The following is a 21,135-nucleotide window of genomic DNA, read 5'->3' as shown; positions in this document are numbered from 1 at the left end:
GAATTTTGATTTATGAAAATTTTCCATTGAAAGTACAAAAAGTTGAGTCAAATTTAGCCAACGGACACGCCCATAACAAAATTCTATCGGTTTATAAAAATCTATCCATTGAGACACTAAATTTGAACTTCTTTTAGAATTTCGAGGCTAATATCATTTATACAGATTATGCTACGTGCATTCCAAAAATAGAAGACCAAACATTTTTTCTCCAATCACGAACAGTGGATGAAATTTGAGTTAACCTAATAAAATTGTCAGTGACGTTTATTCGATTTCTTCGTCTGGGATTTCAAACTTTTTTCCGGCTGAATAGGTGAAAACCATTACTCTTATAAGCAATAGACTGTTGAAGATAGAAATCGTCACATTTATAATTCGACTGAAAAAGTTGACGACTCCACTTGGTTATTTGTTTTATCTAATGTTGTCTAAGATATTTAAGTTTCGTTCACACAGAGAATTGAAAATAAAACTTTTTTTTGCAAACACCGAAATGTCACCCCGTGTTTCCTGGGCACCCTCAGAGAATACTTAAAAATAAAATAATCAAGGTTTTCACTCTTTATTATTTTTTTGAGAATCATAAAGTTTGATTGCTCCGATGTAAAATTTCTGAAAGCTGCTACCTGTTCCATTATTCGTGAAAACTCTTGACAAAGAGCTCCCCCGCTCCAAAAAAAATGCATTTGTAATTCAACAAGGTACCTACGAATTATTTCTCGTCTCACAAAATCGGACAATTAAAACACAGCTGTGACGGACGTAAAATCAAAAGTTATGTCCCACGATTCTAATGGAAATGAGTAGAACATTTTCTAAGGGACGCGAATCGAGCGAATAATAATCACTTTCAACAAAGAGAGAAATATGAGAGAAAGTTTAAGGGATTTGTTGAGTTAAACACTGTTTTATGTTCGTACCAACCTCCCACCACCTAAGTCTTATGGAAAAGTGAAGTATAAGTTTTGTAATTTACTGGAGAAATTCAGATGGCCGATATTAAATTTAGCCCAAGTGATAGTTGTTAACATCTTCAATTTAACGTTCAACCGTGAAACTAGTTTTATACCCGACTTGGTGCGATAAAACCATTCATCAACAAAGCGGGGCTAAACAAAAGATTTTATGGCCTCCAAAGAGCAATGTTCTTACAAATAAAATTATATTGAAGTTCACAAAAGCGCAAAGTACTCACCGAAAATTTAAATCTTTACTACTTCCGAAAAACAATGGAAGTCTGCCGCAGGCATGTAAAATGTGACATGCTTAACACTTCATAATATTTAAACACCAATTTTAAAACAGAACATAACGGTTACGATACTTATACACCTATTTGTGAAGCAGAAAAACTTTTTTTAGAATAAAAATTGTTTGAAAAAATCTCTTTCTGTACTTTCATTCAACCGTAGCTAATTTGATAATATGCTCTAAAGCTTAGGACGGTTTATTTCAGAGGATTTGAACAATTGTTTAAATTTCAAAGTCAATTTTCATGCTCTGTGAACGTTCACGTTACTTGAAAGAACTGAAAGTTCTGTTATTATTTCAGTTCTTTCAAGTAACGTGACTATAATAATAGAATAACAGAAATTCAATAAAACATCCACAGAACTCGCAAATAACGTTGAAATTTGATGAATTGTTAAAATTCTATGAAACAACCCGTCCTTAGAGATGCATGTTTTGTTTAAAATAAGTGATTCTGTGGTTTACACTTCAAGAGTGTTCTAGGCTATGAATTCTAATTATGGAGAGAGGGAAGGTGAATTTGTATTGTAATTTTATTTAAATGGGCAAATTTCGTTATTATATTGAAGATTGGAGTAGAGTTTAAACTTTAAAGAGATGAGATGTTAAACTTACCTGGTGTAGGGGACACCGTGATCACTAAGGCGGTACCCCCCGGGCGAGGCTGTACCATTGCACCCCGGTTCGGCTGACCCTTGCGATTATCCCTAATGCGGATAGTTGGGGAGTGCGTGCGCGCTGTAACGTCCCTTTTTTCATCGGCCTTGAGGTGATTTTTCACGGAAACGGCGCTATATAAATAAGCCATATATTATTATAACGGAGGGAAGGTAATTAGATAAGGCTTAATTTAATACAAAATGGATTGAATCTCGGACAAAGTCGAGTGATATCTACAAATTGGCCACTTATTAGTAAAACATATGTATCTCGGACATTGTGGCAGAAATCATGCGTTCCGGTATGTTGTTATTAATTAATTGAAATTAAATTTAATGGCGAGGCGAGGTACCTGGGTTCAAGTTCCAGATGAGACTGAATTTTTTTCAGATTTTTCGAGTTCGAATTTTCGCTTAAGAATCGCTAATATTCTCTTCAATAACTAAAAATATGAAATGGTTTTTCAAATATTTTCTCGTGATAACAGCCAAATATTAAAAAGAATTCCAAGGTAAAAAAGAAATATTTTTATAGAAAAATATCAAGTATCTAACTCCAGATAGATATTAAAATTTAAAAATTAGGTTGATAATCAATACTGAACAATAACAAAAAAATCGATTATTTCATTTCTATAGAAGCTATTGATTTCTGCAAGATCGATTTCGACAAAGTGTTCCTCAAAGCACAAAAAATAATAATACAATTACAATCAAGTATTTGCAATCGCAAGACATTTCAAAATATTTCATTTACCTACGTTTAATAAGACAAATAATCTGTAGCTAATAGAAATATCGTACAGCAATAATTATTTATAATAATAATTACTGCTTGATATAACTGTTCATAATATAATATCCACTATACAAACAGTTGATTGCTGCCAACATTCGTTTAAAAATGATTTGATTGTAACAATAATTATCGTAATTCACTATTGCGTACATTTAACTGTTTCAACCGTTTTCGATTATTGCTAATATTTTCTTGTCGTGTATCGACGTTACCAACAGCGTCGGGTCGTAGAATTGCCCCAGTGACTCTGCTTCGTGCAAACTTAAGTCTTATACAATTCGCAACAATTATTATCATTAAAATTGTGCGGTCAGGGAGTATTGGCAGAGAAGTTTAAGTTCGGAAATCAATCGTTATGTACCTACCTACACTACACACTATTACTAGTTTGTTACTCGCCCAACGATCAGAAACCATTGAACTTCTTAACGGAATAGGTACTTTGAAACTTATTAAGATTATATATTTTTGATTGAATTAAAATTTCATAATATACAATCATACATTGGTAATTTTAATGTTAGTTGTGAGTTTCTACATACTGAAATATATATGTCATTCCGATAGCAGCTAATGCCTAGTCGTAAGACATTAGTTATAGACCTTAGTCGTAAGTCTTAGGTGTAAGTCAATAGTTTTAAGTCAGTAAGTTCTAGTATAAATTGTTTAAGAAATATGCACGCCAAATGCGCGCCCAATATTTGTACGCGGTTGACATTTATCAAATGAATACGGCTCGTTTCTACGGCTCGTTTCTATGGCTCGTTTCTACGACTCGTTCTTGAGTTCAACAGCTCGGCTACTGAAAGATTTACCAATCGCTCTGTTTCCTCCCTCCGACAACATGTGTCTTTTCAAGACATGTTGGCGGAGTGTTTCTCCTCAAAAATACCCTCCACACAGCATTTGTAAAGATGACATAGGCCCTGAGTGTAATAATTTTTCTCAGAGCCTCCTGTATGGAGTTAATTTAAAAAAATTGAAGCAATATACCTGTGCCCATCGTCTTCAAAGCGATGAGAATAAATTTTAAGCCTTTATTACTTGTAGCATGTCCCCTTTTAATTCATCTAAGAGCATTTCGTCGATAATTTATTTTTTGTGTTTCCTTAAGGTAAAACTCGATGTTCGTTATATTCTACGAGTTGATAGATAGCGTTAATAATTCATTTTACTAAAATACGATTTTTGAAATGTATTGCTTTACAATATTGAGACAAATTATTTGTTTGCACCCATACATACGCAGTATGAATAAGAATAAATAGTTTTCTGTAGGCAAAACTTAATTCTTTCAAAGGCATACAAATACAGTGTTGAATTTAATCATCTACACTTTATTGTGTTTGTATGCCTTCCTCAAAAGCATTGAGTTTTTAAACGACCAAAACTATTTATTCATATTCATATTGAGAATGTAAAGACGCAAACAAATATTTTGTCTTAATATTGTAAAGCAATATCTTGCAAAAAACATATTTTAATAAAATAAATTAATCTACGCCATCCGTAGAGTATAACGAGCGTTGCGTTTAACCTTAATATAGATGTGTACTTCGTCTCATGACAACAATCTGCATATTCTTTTTAACGAGAGTTTTCGTTTTTTATACCTTACTGCCTGGTTCACATAATTTTTGATGATTTTTACTTTCTTTGATAGTCCTAATAAATTAAGATATGCGGTTGAATTTAATGGCAAAAATTATAAGAGATGGAAAGGAGTAGAAAAAATAACAATTTTCACAAGATTAAATTTAAAAAAGCATAATGTTAGAGGTAGCCTATCTTGGTTACGCTCGATAAGTTTTCAACTTAAATGAAAATAAACAGCCTCTCTGTAAGCCTAAGCTCCCTAATAGCAGTATGTATACTAACTACTTAGTTAATGTTGTATGTCATCCATAATACTATCCCACAAAGCAATTTCTGTTATGCAGAGCTGCTTTCTTTACGATAAGCTTAAATATTTCGTATTATGTTTGTTATTCAAACGCCGAATAAAAGTGGAATAAAATCATTTAAATAAATAACCAACAGCCAATGTGTATTTACTGTGATTTTTCAGTTTTATTTATTTGTAGTTAATGCTTGGCTGATAATGCATTTTAGGTTTAGTACGATTCGCTGCAACGAGATACATTTTTTTGCGACGCCATGGTAAGAAAACAACACAATAATTACGACAAATCACAATAATTGACTCCCAAGGCACGTAGAAAGGGAGCAAAAAATGTCACAAGAAACTACCTACTGTGCAACGACTAACAGTGGCACTTTAAGAGTCAGAGTGGGAGATGGAAGCAGTCATGAGAAAATACTAGTGAACTGTCACAATAAACAAGATTACGATTAATTCGAATTGCATTAATTTTCCGCTGAAATCATAAAAAATACGTTTTGGATCGCTGAATCAATTCGCTACCAGAATGTTTTAAATCTATTCAATAATCCCTTTTCAAATAACATCTGTCTCAAATTTGAGATGATAAAATTGGTCGCGATCAGTTCTCTCACTATTCAGTCAATTTCCTTGTGAATCCGTTATAAAATATTGTCATGGTGAGTGAAAAAAAAAATTGGGAAGGTTTGTTATTTTTTTCTGAAGCAAAATAGCAGTAGGTATTTGATTTTGTTCAATTGATTGTTCGCACATTTCTCATCCTAATTCGTAAATCGAGGTCGTGATAAATTAAAAATTACCTTTACTCTTGACACCTTTAATCTGTTCAAAAATACTGTAGGTTTATCTCTGACTACGCATTGTTCGAACAATAGGAGTCGTGCAGGAAATATGTAGGCGAGTAAAGATTAAGTAATAAGTTTCCTGTATACTTTTCTATTATGAATGAATGTACTGACAAAATATTTGTGTTTGATCCGCCTTTTGAAGGTCTCGTAGTATGTTTGACAATTTATTACAATTGAGATATTAATCTGATTCCATTTTAGTTCACGACGATTAAAAGAGATTTTCGTGTTGAATTTTGTCTGCATTGTTAAATTCAGATATCAAAGAGATTTATCCATTAGTATTTTGATTTGTTTTCAATGGGAAACCTTTTAAATAATATCATTATGTTTACCAAATACATTTGTAAATTTTCAGATATTTTTTGAGATATTCGACGTTATTTTATGAACGATGATGACTGATTTTGTGTTGTGTAAGTTCTTAAATATTTTTTTAATCAAGTACTTAAGTTTTTCTATAGTAAATTTTTATTGTAAGTAGCAAGAATATTGTACAAGAATTATATTAGTACATTCGCCTTTTTAATGTTATTCGAGCGATATTAAAGGTTTTTTACGCAGACGCGAGCTCGTTTGTGTACTTTTTTGGTGTCTGAAACTGACATGCAGAATTTCCTGTACAATCACAAAAAAACGCTCCTACCAAAGAAGGATGTGTAGAGCTATATTTATCAAAAAGAAACAGCTTAATAAATACGGTACTTTGAAATATATAGAGTCATAAATAATGGCCTTGATTGAGAGAGGCTTAGTAATAATAATCAAGATATCATTTGTTTTACATTCATATTTCATCGACATGTTAGTGAATTAATTACAATTATATTTGCCTGTGACTGTTTCTGGGTACACTGAACGAGAATACGGTGCAAATTTAAGTATATAAGTATATATATATGTCTGTGTAGTGTATTATTATGACGGTATTCCTCGTTAAATTCTTATTTTGCGCATCAGAAATAATAATCTTTGGGTTGACATTGAAAATGGTGATGATTAAAACGAACAACGTCACTGAATTTTTCTAATATTATAGCAAACCAAAAATAAAAATGAATGTGAAAATATACTCTGTTGAATTTGAGACCGTAGAATATAGAATATAACACTAGAAGTGCCTTCCATACAATTTCGAATCGAAACAAATGTTTTATTACTAACAACAAGTTCTCATCCCATATAAATGTCGACAATACAGTTTTGTATGGAAATATAAGCCTAAATCGTGCAAATATTTTTATCACGAAACACTCTCACAGAGCTAATGTTTTGTTATTCTTTATTCTATGCTTATAAAAATAAGAATAATCAAAAAAATATCCACCATGCAATGACGGAGTGATAAGCTAAAAAGGGATGGAACTTGGCTGAGTAAAATTTTTGGAAATAGAAAAAATATTTATTATTAAATTTTGTGTTTTGAAATACTAATTAAATGTCTAGTAAGTTAATATTAGACATAGTAGGCGCATACTTCAATTTAATTACCTCTTGACTTTACACTTTAAACATCGTGATCTCAACAAATTCGTAAAATTTTCTAGTCAGACTTTTTATTATTTAATTCAAACATTTTACTATGCGGAGAGAGTTAGCATTATTTGTATCCGTTAGTCCTCATATTGACAAGGTCGAATAAAAAGGAAAGTAACACAAACTAGTAAAAAATCCATTACCAAACATCTTCACACCAATAACATCACATATGTACGCATATCTTTTTCAGCACGATTACAGCAAGTATAATGAACTCATTTTGAAAAGATATTTCATTGTTACCAACTCATATCATGATACTTTGTATGATAGGCACGGAATTGTGTCAGTAACGATGAAACCTAGGGCGCGAAGTGCAACAATTTGAGGCTTGTTGAAAAGTACAGTATTTATCGTACTGTTTAGACACAATTGAATCAATAAATGAATCAATGATTACCAATTGAATAATGGATTCACAAATGAATCAATGATTCTCAAATTAATCAATGATTCACAAATTAATCAATGATTCACAAATTAATCAATGATTTACAAATTAATCAATCATCTAAAAAGGAATAATTGAATCACAAAAGAATATAAAAGTAATATATAACAATAAACTGAATCAAATAAATGACTTTGTTCATGTAATATGAAACCAAGTTTTTTTGCATTATATGTACTTAGTATTAAGACTGTCTTTTAAACTATTGAGTTTTATTTCTGTATTTTTTGTGGAAAGGGAATTGTTTCACGCGTGTCAAGTTCCGAAAATACTTCGTGTCTTAAGAATGTATTTCGTAACAATTGAACTTAACGTTGAACGCATACTAAATCAGGTACGGTTAAGCAACTTTTGAGTGACATAATATTTTCATTGTTTTTTACCCGTTAAGATTAGTTTTATAGATTTCAATGGTAAATGACGAGTTGTAAAACAGTCAGTTTTATTTTAAATTTTAACAATGTGATATTCAATTCAAATCAAAATATAGCACAACTCGTTCTTCTTATCTTCACCAGTAAAATATAAAATTATTTAAATTAATTCGTCGAGGAAAATATATCTCGTGTCGAGCAAATATGAATAATATGCAGAAAATTAATTTTTTTAAATTAAAATTAATTATTAATTAAAATTAATTTACCAGACGATATGCAGAAAATTAATTTTCTTGGTATTAAGGCACTAGATTGATTACGAAATCATCTTCCCAAAAACTTTTTTTTCATGTTTTCTAGTAAAAGGATAGGCGCATATATCACAATCATATTTTAGGTACAAAATTTCACCAAGGTAAGGTGTGTTAAGATAAAATTTTAAAGTAATTTTAATGCAATGGGGTGAGTTGATCTCCAGGTAAATAACTAATATTACTGAACATATGAACTAAAATATTTCTTTAAAATCATATGATATCAATAATCCATGTCAATGGAATCTCTACCTTGGATTGTTTTTTTTTTAAATAATTTTTCATTATTCAACATTATTTTTTTGTTCTTTAAACTAATATTAGGATAATAGGCAGAAGAAGATCCGTGATTATTAAATCAATTTTATCAACCGGAAATCCACAACCAACTAATTTATTGACGCGTGAGAAGATGCACCATAAGCATTTTGCTCATGCAACAATTGATTTGGATATTTTAAGATATTAGCGGTACCATAGCGCCTGAAGAGTCTATATACCTTCCTAACTATTCACACCCTTTTCCCTGATCAAACTCATACACCCGCACATCTAGTGGTGAAGTGTTTGTGAGAGGCGTGTAATATTGCACGGCATATTGCTCATCTCGAGCCTATCCAATATTTGCGAATATAGTTTCCCAAAAACTGCCAAAAGTTAAGTCCAAAGTTTAGAAGAGTTTCATTTGCGTTGAAAGCTGCATTTATGTTATTTGATTTTAATACATCATGCTTTTTCACACAAAACATGTGAACTTTAATATATAGTACAGTTAAGTAATAAATAACATTTGAAAAAGCGTGAGCATTTTGCTCGTGTGCGCCACGTTCTGTATTTTATAATGCGCGCCTCCGCAGTCCGCACGGGTCAAATTGTCAGTTAATAGTCAACACCCACATTCATTATTACTACGTAGAATAAACAAAACTATTTACATTATTTGAATTTCATCTTAGTATTGATATATCCCTGATGATTTATTTTAATACCCATTTCCAATATCTATTTGCAATTCAAGTGATTTAACATGAAAGTGATGAAAACACGAAACAAAATACCATGAAACTAATCAAGCATAGTTAACCTGAAAGGTTCAGCTAACGCTCAGTTGGGTTTGATCCCTTGGGAACCCTAAATTAATACATGGTAAGAACCAGTTATAATTGCTAAAAACGACCGTCTGAAGATTAACTACATTTAATTTAATGGGTTGTTTCTCATAAAATATAATCCTCTATATAGTATACAAGGTTGTTTTCATGGATATAAGATACTACAGATGATACCTTCACATGTTAAATAAAATATACTATAAAAAATAATTATAAAAATTTCGTTTTTTAACGTCTACAAGGGTCGTTTTTTTATTATTTAACTTTATTGCCGATTCATTATATTACATGGAGTCAGTGAGATGAAATGCTATGAGGTTGAAGGTAGTAGGGAGGGGAAAGAGATGGGAAAGAGGCAGGTCGGGGTGTTTTTGGATATTCAGATCGAGGTACCAAAAACGGCTAATGATTTCAAGCTACTTTTCAATTGTCAATGGTAGTCTTTCGCCAGGAAGCGGACTGTAAAGAAAACGACAAGAATAATTTATGAAATATTGTAAAAATTCAAAAGTTCATGCAGGCTAATATGTAAGATTAAAAGGTTTAATTTGTATTTCAATGGTTTGATATCGATCCTTGAAGCTCTCCGATGCGGGTTGTTGGGTAAACTGACCCGACGGACATATCCACCGCGCATATCGGACTTCTGTCGGTTAAATGGATATACCAACCTTAAGCCCACATTATTTATTTGATTAAAGTTTATATCAATTCTTCTAAATCATCATCCAGCACTATTTATTCAATACTGGATAATTTCTGCCACGTATTTTCACGGAAGTTGTTTATTTCGTAATTCCAGCAGTTCTTTGGGCGGCCTTGAGCTTTCTTAGTTCCAGTTGGGCACCCCTGACTATGCATATTAATAAAAAATAGCTTCATTATTTAGAAACGTTTGCATGAAACAATACCTCAAGGGCATTTAACAAATACAAAAAAAAAAAGAAAAGTAACTAAAAAATACAAAAATAAATTCAGTTAACTTTCAAATGATTTAAGTAAATAACCAACAATTTTATGTAAAAAATGGACAGTAAAAATACTGGATGACAAAAAACTCTATATAAACAACTCACAGTTAACCGTATCCTAACCTAACTTATTTTCGAAATAAATCTTTTATTTATTTATTGACGCCCTATTGGGATTTTAAGTACATAAGAATTACAAATTTCATTTTTAACAACAGTATAAAACAAACAATAGAAAATCGAAATAAAATTTAATGATTTCTCATACATTATTTACATTTAAAAAGTGGTGGACTAATTTGGCTTTAAATGTATGGAAGTTTAAATTAAATATGTAAGCGACATCACTTATTTCATTGCCCAACCTATGTATTCTTTCTAACACAGAATTCGTCGCGAAGTTATTTTTATTGAATAATATATTCCGTCTAGTATATTTTGGGGGTTTTCCATTAATTTCTTTTTCAGATATATGGCGTTGGTACGTAATATAAAAGAAGTTGTACCCAGTTTAAAAATATAATAATAAGTATTTCGATCTGCTATTTTTATTGGTGTATTTTTAATGTATTCGAAATAACGAATTTCATCCCATTTTTAAAAATACAATGAGTAAAAGTTTGAAATAATAATTATTATGAAGTACATCGCAACAAAGTTATCCTTTCAACGCTTGGAAAGTCGACCATTCTTTGACCTCTTTACGTGATGGTATTTAAATCAAATGGTTGTTTCTACCAGACAGGCCCTTGCCAAAGGCGCAGTGCGTTCCATACAAATTGTGCATTTGTGTAATTGCATAACTGTAAGGAGCTGGTATTCTTTATTGTAGACTGTGAATGTCATCAAAATTTGACGCTTTTTGAAACCAGTCGTACAACCGTTGTTACAGAATTATTTATAAACACCTGCGATTGCTGCAATGACTAACGTGAAATCCCTAATAATAAAATAATAAGTAAGTTTGTATTTTAGTAAGCATAGTTCAGTAATTCCTGAGTCACGAGTTAAGACGCACACAGTTTCGTCGCGCGTATTTTGTTAACGAATAATAATAATAAATATGTCTAATAAGCAAAGCATCGCAGTACTGGATGATTGCTACACGCAACTATCGTCAATGAAAACTAAAAATCTCGAACAGGAGCGAATAATTCGGCAATTATCGAATGAAATAATCACTCAAAATAATATCATTTCGCGGCTCGTTACGAGTATTGAAGTCTTTCGGAGTACCTACAGTGCGAATGACAAGGTGATTACAACGCGATCGAAAACAAAAATCAACCAAAATTCAAACTCAGGTGAGAATATTGATACCATCTCTCTCACACCTGCAGTCAGCCAGCCTCGTTTGGCAAACAGCAGTGAACCAGTTACCGTTTCCCCTGCGCCCGCCCCCGCCTCCGAGTCGGTTACACCGGCTGAGAGCAGCGGCGTTAACGTCAAGCAAACCCCCCGCACCGAGCCGCCCTCCTGCCCATTGTTATCATACAGTGCCGCCTTACGCAATAAAAACAAAATTTTAGTCGTAGGAACCAATGACTCGAGTAAGATTAAAGTAATACCCAAACAAAAATTTATTATCGTTTCACGCTTAGATCCCGACACGACGACGGAGGAAGTCATTTCCCATGTCAAAACGAATACAGCTCTCAGCTGTAATGCTGAAAAGTTTATGGCGTTTTCTAAAGAATACTCATCCTTTAAAATAGGAGTCGACGAGCAGAACATAGATTTACTACTAAAAGAAGAACTATGGCCCCGAGGAGTGGTTGTCCGTCATTTTAGATATTATAATAAACGCATTTCAGGTCAAGAAAACGCGAAAAAGCCGACCGAATCAAAATGACTGCTACTATACCAGAACGTGCGAGGACTCAGGTCTAAGATGAATCAATTTCTAGAAAATGTTCTTAACCAAGAACATAAATTCATCGTGATTACGGAGTCTTGGCTAAACGATTCGATATTTAACGCGCAAATTTTCGACAGCAGATACACAGTTTTCCGAAAAGACAGAAGCACTCAACAAACACGAGGTGGTGGACTACTGCTCGCTTTACTAAACGAAGAAAACATGCGAGCCGAACGACTTTCCCATCTGGAAACGGGAGACGAAAATTTATGGGTCAAAGTCACAATTCAAGGCTTATGTTTATTTATTTGTTCTGTTTATATCCCACCCAGTTCAAAAACGCATATTTACACGACTTTTTTCGAAACTTTAATTAGTAACTTAACTTACCTTGTTGATAAAAAAATCTTAGTGATTGGTGATTTTAACATTAATTCTTCACAAAATCCACGTGCAGTGAACACTGAGCTTTTATATGTTATGGAACTTTTTCAATTGAAGCAGTTTAATACAGTACTTAACTCATGTAATCGTACTTTGGATCTAGTATTAAGTAACTTTAGTATGTTTACAAAAAAATCCGATTTCTGTCTTGTTCAAGAAGATAATTATCACCCGACACTTGTGTCAGAAATTAGTCTTGATCATGACAGACCGTTGAAAAGTCGTTGTTTACATTCAGAAAATAACTTTCGTGGTTGGAATTTCCGCAAAGGAGACTTTGAGAAGCTGTACAGCCAATTGCGTGACCACAATTGGCTGGCTATCTTGGAGATCTCCGATGTTGACGAAGCAGTTAAGTACTTCTACGATACCCTATACGCGTATTTTGACAAATGTTTTCTAAGAAAAAAAGCGCCGCGAAATGAAAACTATCCTAGATGGTTTTCGCGTGAGATTATCGGGGACATAAAGACGAAGCTTGTATACCATCGACGGTGGAAACGATCAGGTTTGGATAGTGAACACGAGTTATTCAAATCCTATCGTACAAAAATTAAACATAGCATTTCAATAGCACACAAAAAATATATTGTGGAGGTAGAGAATAATGTTAAACACGATCCAAAGTCATTTTGGAAATATGTTTCTGACAAAAAAAATGACAGAGGCCTCTTAAATCATATTATTCTGAATGATTGTACTTACAAAGGAACTGACGTACCGGAAGCTTTCGCAAAATATTTCCAATCTGTCTATAATCCAGAAAAAGCTGATTTTGATTCTTACGTACCAGGACAGATTGGATTGACAAAAGCTCAAAACATATCTATAGAAAACGTTAATAACATGGATTTCAGTTTAGCAATAAGAAAATTGAAACCAAAAACATCATTTGGCCCTGATTTCATTCCACCCTTCGTCATTAAGGGTTGTTCTGAACCACTGTCTAATCCACTTCTACATATATTTAATCTTACCATTAAAAACGGAATTTTTCCTAAACTGTGGAAGCTGTCAAAAGTTACCCCTCTACATAAAGATGGTGACAAGTGTCAGGCAACCAATTACCGTCCTATAGCAATTCTTTCCGCACCTGCCAAGTTATTCGAAATAATTATTCATAAATATGTATATGCCAAGGTTGAACCATTCTTGATCGAACAACAACACGGATTTCGACGTGGCCGATCAACCACTACAAACTTGATGGCATATACTGATTACGTGGCGAGAGCGCTCGATAATAATGAGCAAGTTGACACGTCATACCATGACTTTGCGAAAGCTTTCGATAAGGTTGATCACTTAGTGCTCTTAAGTAGGCTTGAAGAAATTGGTTTTTCCGAAAACTTAATTAAACTCTTTGCTAACTATTTAAAAGAAAGGGAACAATTCGTTTCCTATGGTGGTTTTAACTCTAACGCGTATCCTACAAACTCTGGTGTGCCGCAGGGTTCCAATTTAGGACCCTTATTGTTTCTAATTTTTATAAATAATATTCGGGGAAAAATCAAATTCGTCCGTTTTTTACTTTTTGCAGATGATATTAAACTGTTCTTAAGAATAAGATCATTAGAAGACTGTAAAAAGCTCCAGGAAGATATAAATGCAATTATTGACTGGAGTATTGACAGCAAACTCGGTTTCAACTTCCAAAAATGCTCAGTTATGTGTTTTACGAGGTCACAAAAGATCGTATATTTTAATTACAAAATGAAAGATACATCACTAAAGCATACGGTGACTTATAAGGACTTAGGAATTGTGTATGACGCTCGCTTAACATTTCACGCTCACATTGAAAAGATCTGTAAATCAGCTACAAGAATGTTAGGTTTTGTCATACACAATTCAAAGGAACTGACAAACCTTGCAGTCATAAGGCTGCTTTACTTTAGCTTAGTGCGTAGCATTCTCGAGAGTGGATCTCAGGTATGGGGGCCAGAGGACACTGTCTATGTACTAATGGTCGAGAAAATTCAAAAGAAATTTTTACGATACCTCTATATGAGAGAGTTTGGTTTTTACCCATGGCTGTTTCCAACAGCATTTATCTCGGGAATGCTGAATATCTGCAGCCTTAGTTCCAGACGGGACGTCGCATTATTGATGATGGCTTACAAGCTTCTGAATGGTTTAGTATCAATTCCAGACATTCTGTCAAAAATAGGACTTTATGTCCCGGATAATTTCACGAGAGGCCGCCAACACAGGCTTTTAATTCTTCCCAGGTCCAGAACTAACTTACCAATGGTGATGCCCCTGGGAAGACTCACTAGGTTAATTAACTCCCTTCCAGCTAACTTGGATATTTTCCATATGTCCTACAACGACTTTAAGCGCGAAATATTGTATTTGTTTTAACTGTATACTTATGTATAATTTTTTTTCCATATTTTGTTTACCGCTTTTGCATATGTTTTAACTGTATACTTATGTATAAAATTTTCTTCAATAATTTGTTTACCGCTTTTGCAATGTATTGGTTTTTGTACTGTTTTTGCAAATAAATAAATAAATAATAAAAAATAACATTATGACAAGTCCACTTTGAGGAATGTTATAATGCAGAACAATGAGGAGAGTGGAATAAGTTGGAGAAGAGTAAGGTTATGACGTAGATAGCTATAAACAAAGCTAAAGCTATTTCAAGTGGATTAGTTTTTTTGGTATGTAGTTGTATCCCACCAGTGTGATAATAAGAGCACCTTCTTCTGTGGAACAAGAAGATAATATGCATTTCAAAAATTGAGTTTTTATTTACATCACTTGTTTTATTTTTTTATGTACGTACCTTACAAAATACCTAACTGCTCCCAACCTCCTGGAGCCAGTGAGACTATGATACTCCTAATTGGGGTACCTAAATATTTGGGAAGCTAAAGGTAGTGGGAGGAGGGAGGAGATAGGGAAGAGGGAGGTAGGGAAGTATATATTATTTAGTTTCAACATTGATTTAAGTTTTTAAAATGGTATTTGTTTTTACGACATCTTCAAGATGAAGAATTATATAGAACATTTAAAATAACTTGGAAAAAATTAGAAATTCGATGAGAAATTAATATTATTTCATGTTTTTACAACAGATAAACAACCTTCTTTGGTTGGAAAAGCTATGAACTATTCTATTTCAGTTAATATTTTACCTTTCAAATGGTGAGGTTTTTACATACACGGTCGTTGATGAACTGAATAAAACCTTCACCACGTTTTTAGTAAAGCTGTAAGTAGATACCTACCTATTTTCAGTACTTACCCTTTAGCTCCAACAAGCATAAACCTCCACTTTTACATCTGCCTTTGAGAAATTCATGTGTTTCGCTAGCGAGCACTCTATGTCCATCCCTTAATCTCACAATAATAATTAATTGGTCTACTTGAACGCTTGTTAATATTAATTCATTGTTTCAGGGTTAGGTCAGAAAGGGTGCGGTTAATCTCCCGGACGCGATGGATGCGTGACAGCCTACGTAAGTACCTACAATATACTTGTTAGCATTATGTTAGGATTATTTGTAAACAACCCTTAAATTCATTTTAAAAACATTATTTGCGTTGCAAAATAACGAAATTTAGTTTCTCACCTTGTTTATCATGAATTCTTTTCCGAAATATAAAGGGATGCAAATATGTCTCCAATGATTTTATAAACTTACGCGTGCCGTAAAATTTGATAAAACGTATTAGTATTTTCTTTTTCTATTTGTTTCTTCATTGTTGTCATGCTGAGGAAATATTTTGTTCTTTTAGTTATACAAGGTTCATTCCTCCTAAGATTAAGGTCGGGTTGTTTCACAAAATTTGTACATTTCATCAAATTTAATTTTTAAGTTTATCAAAGCATCTATTGAAGTTTCGTTATTAAGTCGTTATTGGCCAGTTGTTTTTAAATTACTGTAAAAATGACAGAACTGAATAGAACTTGAAAATTAACCCGAAATTTGATGAAATGTTCAAATTTTGTGAAACAACCCATCCTACAAAAATCTAACATGATATCACACTTTAATACACTTCTTCGACTTGTCTATTTACATACAATCTTAAATGATGGAGAAAAGTAAAATATTTTCAATTTTTTTGATCGAAATAGGATTTTTATTTGAGATTTTTCAGTAGTACCTACCTTACTCATTGATTAACTCTCGTTTAAAGGAAGAGGAAGTTTTAAGGGAAGAATTAATTTAGTATGTAGGTACTGTAAGCAAAAACTTAATTATTCAAATATGTAATTTTCCAGTCGGAATCATGTTACATGAAGCTTAGAAAACGAATTTGATGTATGATTAGTCAATTAAAACCATATACAGATGGTTTTTTATGTGAATACCGCACAAGAGTCCCAAATGCTCCCAACATCCAGGCATCCTCAATCGGGGTATGTTGTGAGGCCGAAGATTATGAAGAGAGATGGCGAGGATGAAGAGGGAGTACCAGGCTATTCGGATATTGTCATTGCCATTTCAAACAATGCTTCAATTCTGAATGGTGGTCTTACACCAGGGCGATTCTGAGAGTATTCTCCAATCTGGAACGTGCCGCAAGTACACAATATACTATTTTTAATTGATACATTGTGAAATAAAACAAATTAAACAAATAAACTTTACTTACGCACGCCGGGATTTGAACCCGCGACCTTCGGCTTGCTAATCGAAAGCCTTACCGCTTGATCACTGAGGCCATCGAATGTAATACTCTCAACTGGTTCAATGTTTCTACGACATGTATAACATATTTCTGTTATTTTTAAAATGCAATATCACGTCATTGACATCTCTCTGACGATGCTGCTGATAGTAACAATAACAGATGACATTGAGAATACATTTATAGCGAGGGTAATAATTGAATTAGTGTTACAAGGTTGCTAGCTGCAAATTTTTCAATGAATTTCTAACTACTCATTAAAATAATCAATTTAGAGAATTCTCACACTTAAAAAAAAATTCACATTAGAAGGTTCCTTAAGAAAAGGCGTGGCCAATATTACTTCTAAATTAAACACGTGGTTTCGTTAAAAATATTGATAGTTTCCTGTGATTCGATTTTTTTCTTCATATTAGTATCGTACTTGATAAACTAATAATATGTTTATCTACTCAAAAAATTGTTAGCATAATGTCAAGGAATTTTCGTTGCTTTTAAATGTCATTATACATGTTGCATGTATATATTATATAGGAGCAATGCGTACCAAAATAAATATTTTTTGAATCTGCTGATCATCCATTTATTAGATGCCATATTGAAAAAAAATTAAATCGCCTACTTACGTTTAATTTTGATAGTGCTTTTTGTTCGTTTTAGCCATTATAGATGCTCATTAATTTAATGTAGATGCCTGGGTTATTACCTCAATCCAAGGTATAAACATTTCCAATTGAATGTTAAAGGTTATTTTTATTTAGCTGTTAAGTTTCTTAGAAAACAGTTTAAATAAGTATATATCGTTATTAAGTAAAGGTTTGGCATACACCTTTTTTAAATTCATGTAATTAAAATGGGGCCTTAATTTTTTAAATATTTTGAAATTACTTAATATTTTGAATATTGTGAACTAAATTTAAAAAAAAGTAATTTTGCTATTAATCAAGAAGTAAAATAGATTTGCTTGAGACTAGAAGAAAGGGCCATATTGTGTTAGAATTGAAAGAACATTAACAATGTTTAAACAATATGAAATAGAAATATACACGGAATATTTAATATGACGGCGAGTGAAATGGTTGAGGTAGTTTAGTTGGTTGAACGCGTTGAATAAATGAGAAAACTATAAATTCCCTCGGTACAAATTTGAATGCCACTGACTTAGTACCTTTAGGTTCTATACCAGAGGTTCTCAAAGTGTTCTTCGTGGACTACCAGGGGTCGATGTGAGGTGTTGCTGGGGGTCCATGTCAGCTAGAGAAATTGTTGTGGATCCACCAGATTCAAATGGGGGTACTCACGACCGGATCCCCATTTACATCAAATCATTCGGGAGTTCCGTAAATGACATAATACACCTAACAGATAACAGCTTACATAATGCCTGTGAGAGACCACGTAATATACTCGTGGTTTGGCCTATTTCAGCAAATCGCTCGCCATACAATCCCGTTGGTAGTGCATGGCGAGTGATAGGTTGAAATAGGCTAAGCCATGATGCGATAGCGTAATGTGTCCGCCACCTTATTACTAATAATAGACATAGAAATTATGGATTTTTATTTTTTCCTATATTTGTTTATTAAGGTATATAAATAGAGTCTTTGTTCCTTTACTTGTCAGAATTAATACATTGAAGCAAAACATTTCACATTGGAAGGCGTGAATTGTCCTAGTTCCTCAACATATTGACAATCTTCTAGAGGGTAATGACGTTTCGTTTTACATTCAACATTTAAATTACTTTACGCAGTCTTAAAAACTAGGACGTATTCATTATAGAAATGGAACGTTGAAGAATCGGATATCATATGACAAGAAGAACTGGTCGGAATAAGCACTAACGAAGAAGTTAAGGGACAGTTCCAGCTTCAAAAAGAAATTCTCGTTACTTATCCTGCTTTATGGACTTCATTTTTATTTTGTGTAACAGCTCACAAGGATGCCCCTGTCTGCAGATTGTAGAGATAGGCGAACTATATCACCATCCGGTGGTTGGGCAGGCAAGCGAAGGGAATCTTCTTACGAAAAAAATAAATGAGAATCACTTTGTTTATAAAAAATCAATAATCAGCGGACAAGAGGTCAACGAAAAAAAAATCGGCAAAAGTGGTCTACGGAGTAAAAAGTTTGGAAATCTCTGTTCTAGACCATTTTTAGTACGCGGTCTATTATTCTTACATTTGCCTGAAATTAAATATCGACATCCCATTTGAATCACGGTGAAAAAAATTTTTGTATTAAAATGTAAGCCCTAATTGGGCTTATATTTGGATCACGAAACGCACCCACAAAGCACTTCTTGTGTTATTATTTATTTTATGGTTTTACTGTGATCCCGGAGAATGTTTCCGAGTTCGAGTCTAAGCCATAGCCTCACATTTTATTTTCTATGTCATTTTCTATTTCCTGTTCTTAAATATTGTTTATAGTTTTTCAATAATTAATATCACACTGAAGCGTAACTATTTAATGAGTTATGAAAGAAAAACATAATTACCTAACCAAACATTGATTATTCATATTTCGATTCCCTTTAAAAACCGGCAAATATTTAAAAAAAAAATATGGCGTATGAATAGTAAATATTTTAATTGAAAATATCGGGTGCTGTGTCGTTGAAAAACGTTTAACATGCAATAAAACACTCATTAAACTTGATATAATTAATGGCGCTTGAATCTGAAGTGAGACTTTTAAATTCATAACAGGCGCGAACTCAAAATGTTTTTAATGCAAAAAAAAGCCAATTTAAGTCGACCGGTGGCCACGCTTAATGTTACACTCGTTGAAATGGATATTTAATTTTGACGTATTTATATTGAAATTTAATATCTATGTACATCTTCCTAAAATGTTTTGTACATATATTTTTAAACCTTAGATTTCTTGTAGGTAAGATTTCTTATTTAGTAAAAGAGTAATAAAAGTGATGTTACTAACTATAGACCAATATGTAAGCTATCCGTAATTCCTAAACTTTTTGAAAAACTATTACTTGATAAAATTTCACCATGTATTAACCATCTCATTGTTCCGAATCAACACGGATTTTTGTCGGGTAGATCAACTTTGACAAATCTCTCGTTATATGAAAACTATATATCAAACGCATTAGCTAACAGAACCCAAGTCTATTCCATATATACGGACTTTATCAAGGCCTTTGACAAAGTATGCCATAAAATTCTCCTGATCAAACTACGTAAGCTCGGTATTGACGGAAAACTTTTAGAATGGTTTGCTAGCTATCTAACTGATAGAGTTTTACTTGTAAAAATCAATTTGTTCATTTCCAATCAATTTATAGCTACCAGTGGTGTACCACAGGGGTCTCATTTAGGCCCAATATTATTTTTACTGTTCATAAATGATATTGTAAATATATTTGATGAAGATACTAATGCGTTACTTTTCGCAGATGATTTAAAAATATTTAAAATAATCAAAAGCGCTGAAGATTGTATCTGTCTACAAAATAATTTGAACAGGTTAATTAATTGGTGTTCTCTTAACAAACTTCATCTCAACATAAATAAGTGTTATTCAATAATATTTTACAGTATAAATCAACCAATTATTCATTCATATAAACTCAATAACTCAATCCTTACCTCTGTCGAAGAAATTAATGACCTGGGGATAACTTTCGACTCTAAATTAAACTTTATATCGCATATAAATAATATTAATAATAAAGGAATGAAAATGCTAGGCTTCATTCTTCGAAATTCCAGAGGTTTCATGAATATTTCAACATTAAAAATTTTGTATACATCCCTGGTTCGTAGTCAAGTCGAATATAACTCCTCGATCTGGTCCCCCCACTACAAATTACATTCAGATTCAATCGAAAAAATTCAACATAAATTCCTAAGACACATTTATTTTAAACTCGGTATTCCCATTGAAAATATAAACTATAATTACTTGATGAAAAATCTAAATTTATTAAA

The 21,135-nt window shown here is 32.7% G+C and overlaps 1 protein-coding gene and 1 pseudogene across 2 annotated transcripts in view; both read left to right on the top strand.

Moving 5' to 3' along the window:
* The window catches only part of LOC149423733 (uncharacterized), a 290,673-nt gene that overhangs the window by 28,593 nt on the left and 240,945 nt on the right, over positions 1-21,135 (top strand). For both annotated transcript variants that reach the window (XM_089631785.1, XM_089631783.1), the window contains exon 2: positions 15,941-15,999. The gene's annotated coding sequence lies outside the window, so the exon portion shown is untranslated. The remainder of the gene's footprint in view (positions 1-15,940; positions 16,000-21,135) is intronic.
* Positions 1,862-1,989, top strand: LOC149423735 (U1 spliceosomal RNA; annotated as a pseudogene).

Source organism: Hesperophylax consimilis, chromosome 5, assembly GCF_061612785.1.
Source record: "Hesperophylax consimilis isolate HC1 chromosome 5, BYU_Hcon_1.0, whole genome shotgun sequence".
Classification (NCBI taxonomy): Eukaryota; Metazoa; Arthropoda; class Insecta; order Trichoptera; family Limnephilidae; genus Hesperophylax; species Hesperophylax consimilis.
The sequence above is the reverse complement of the archived record's forward strand: the minus strand, read 5'-3'. Positions and strand labels throughout refer to the sequence as shown.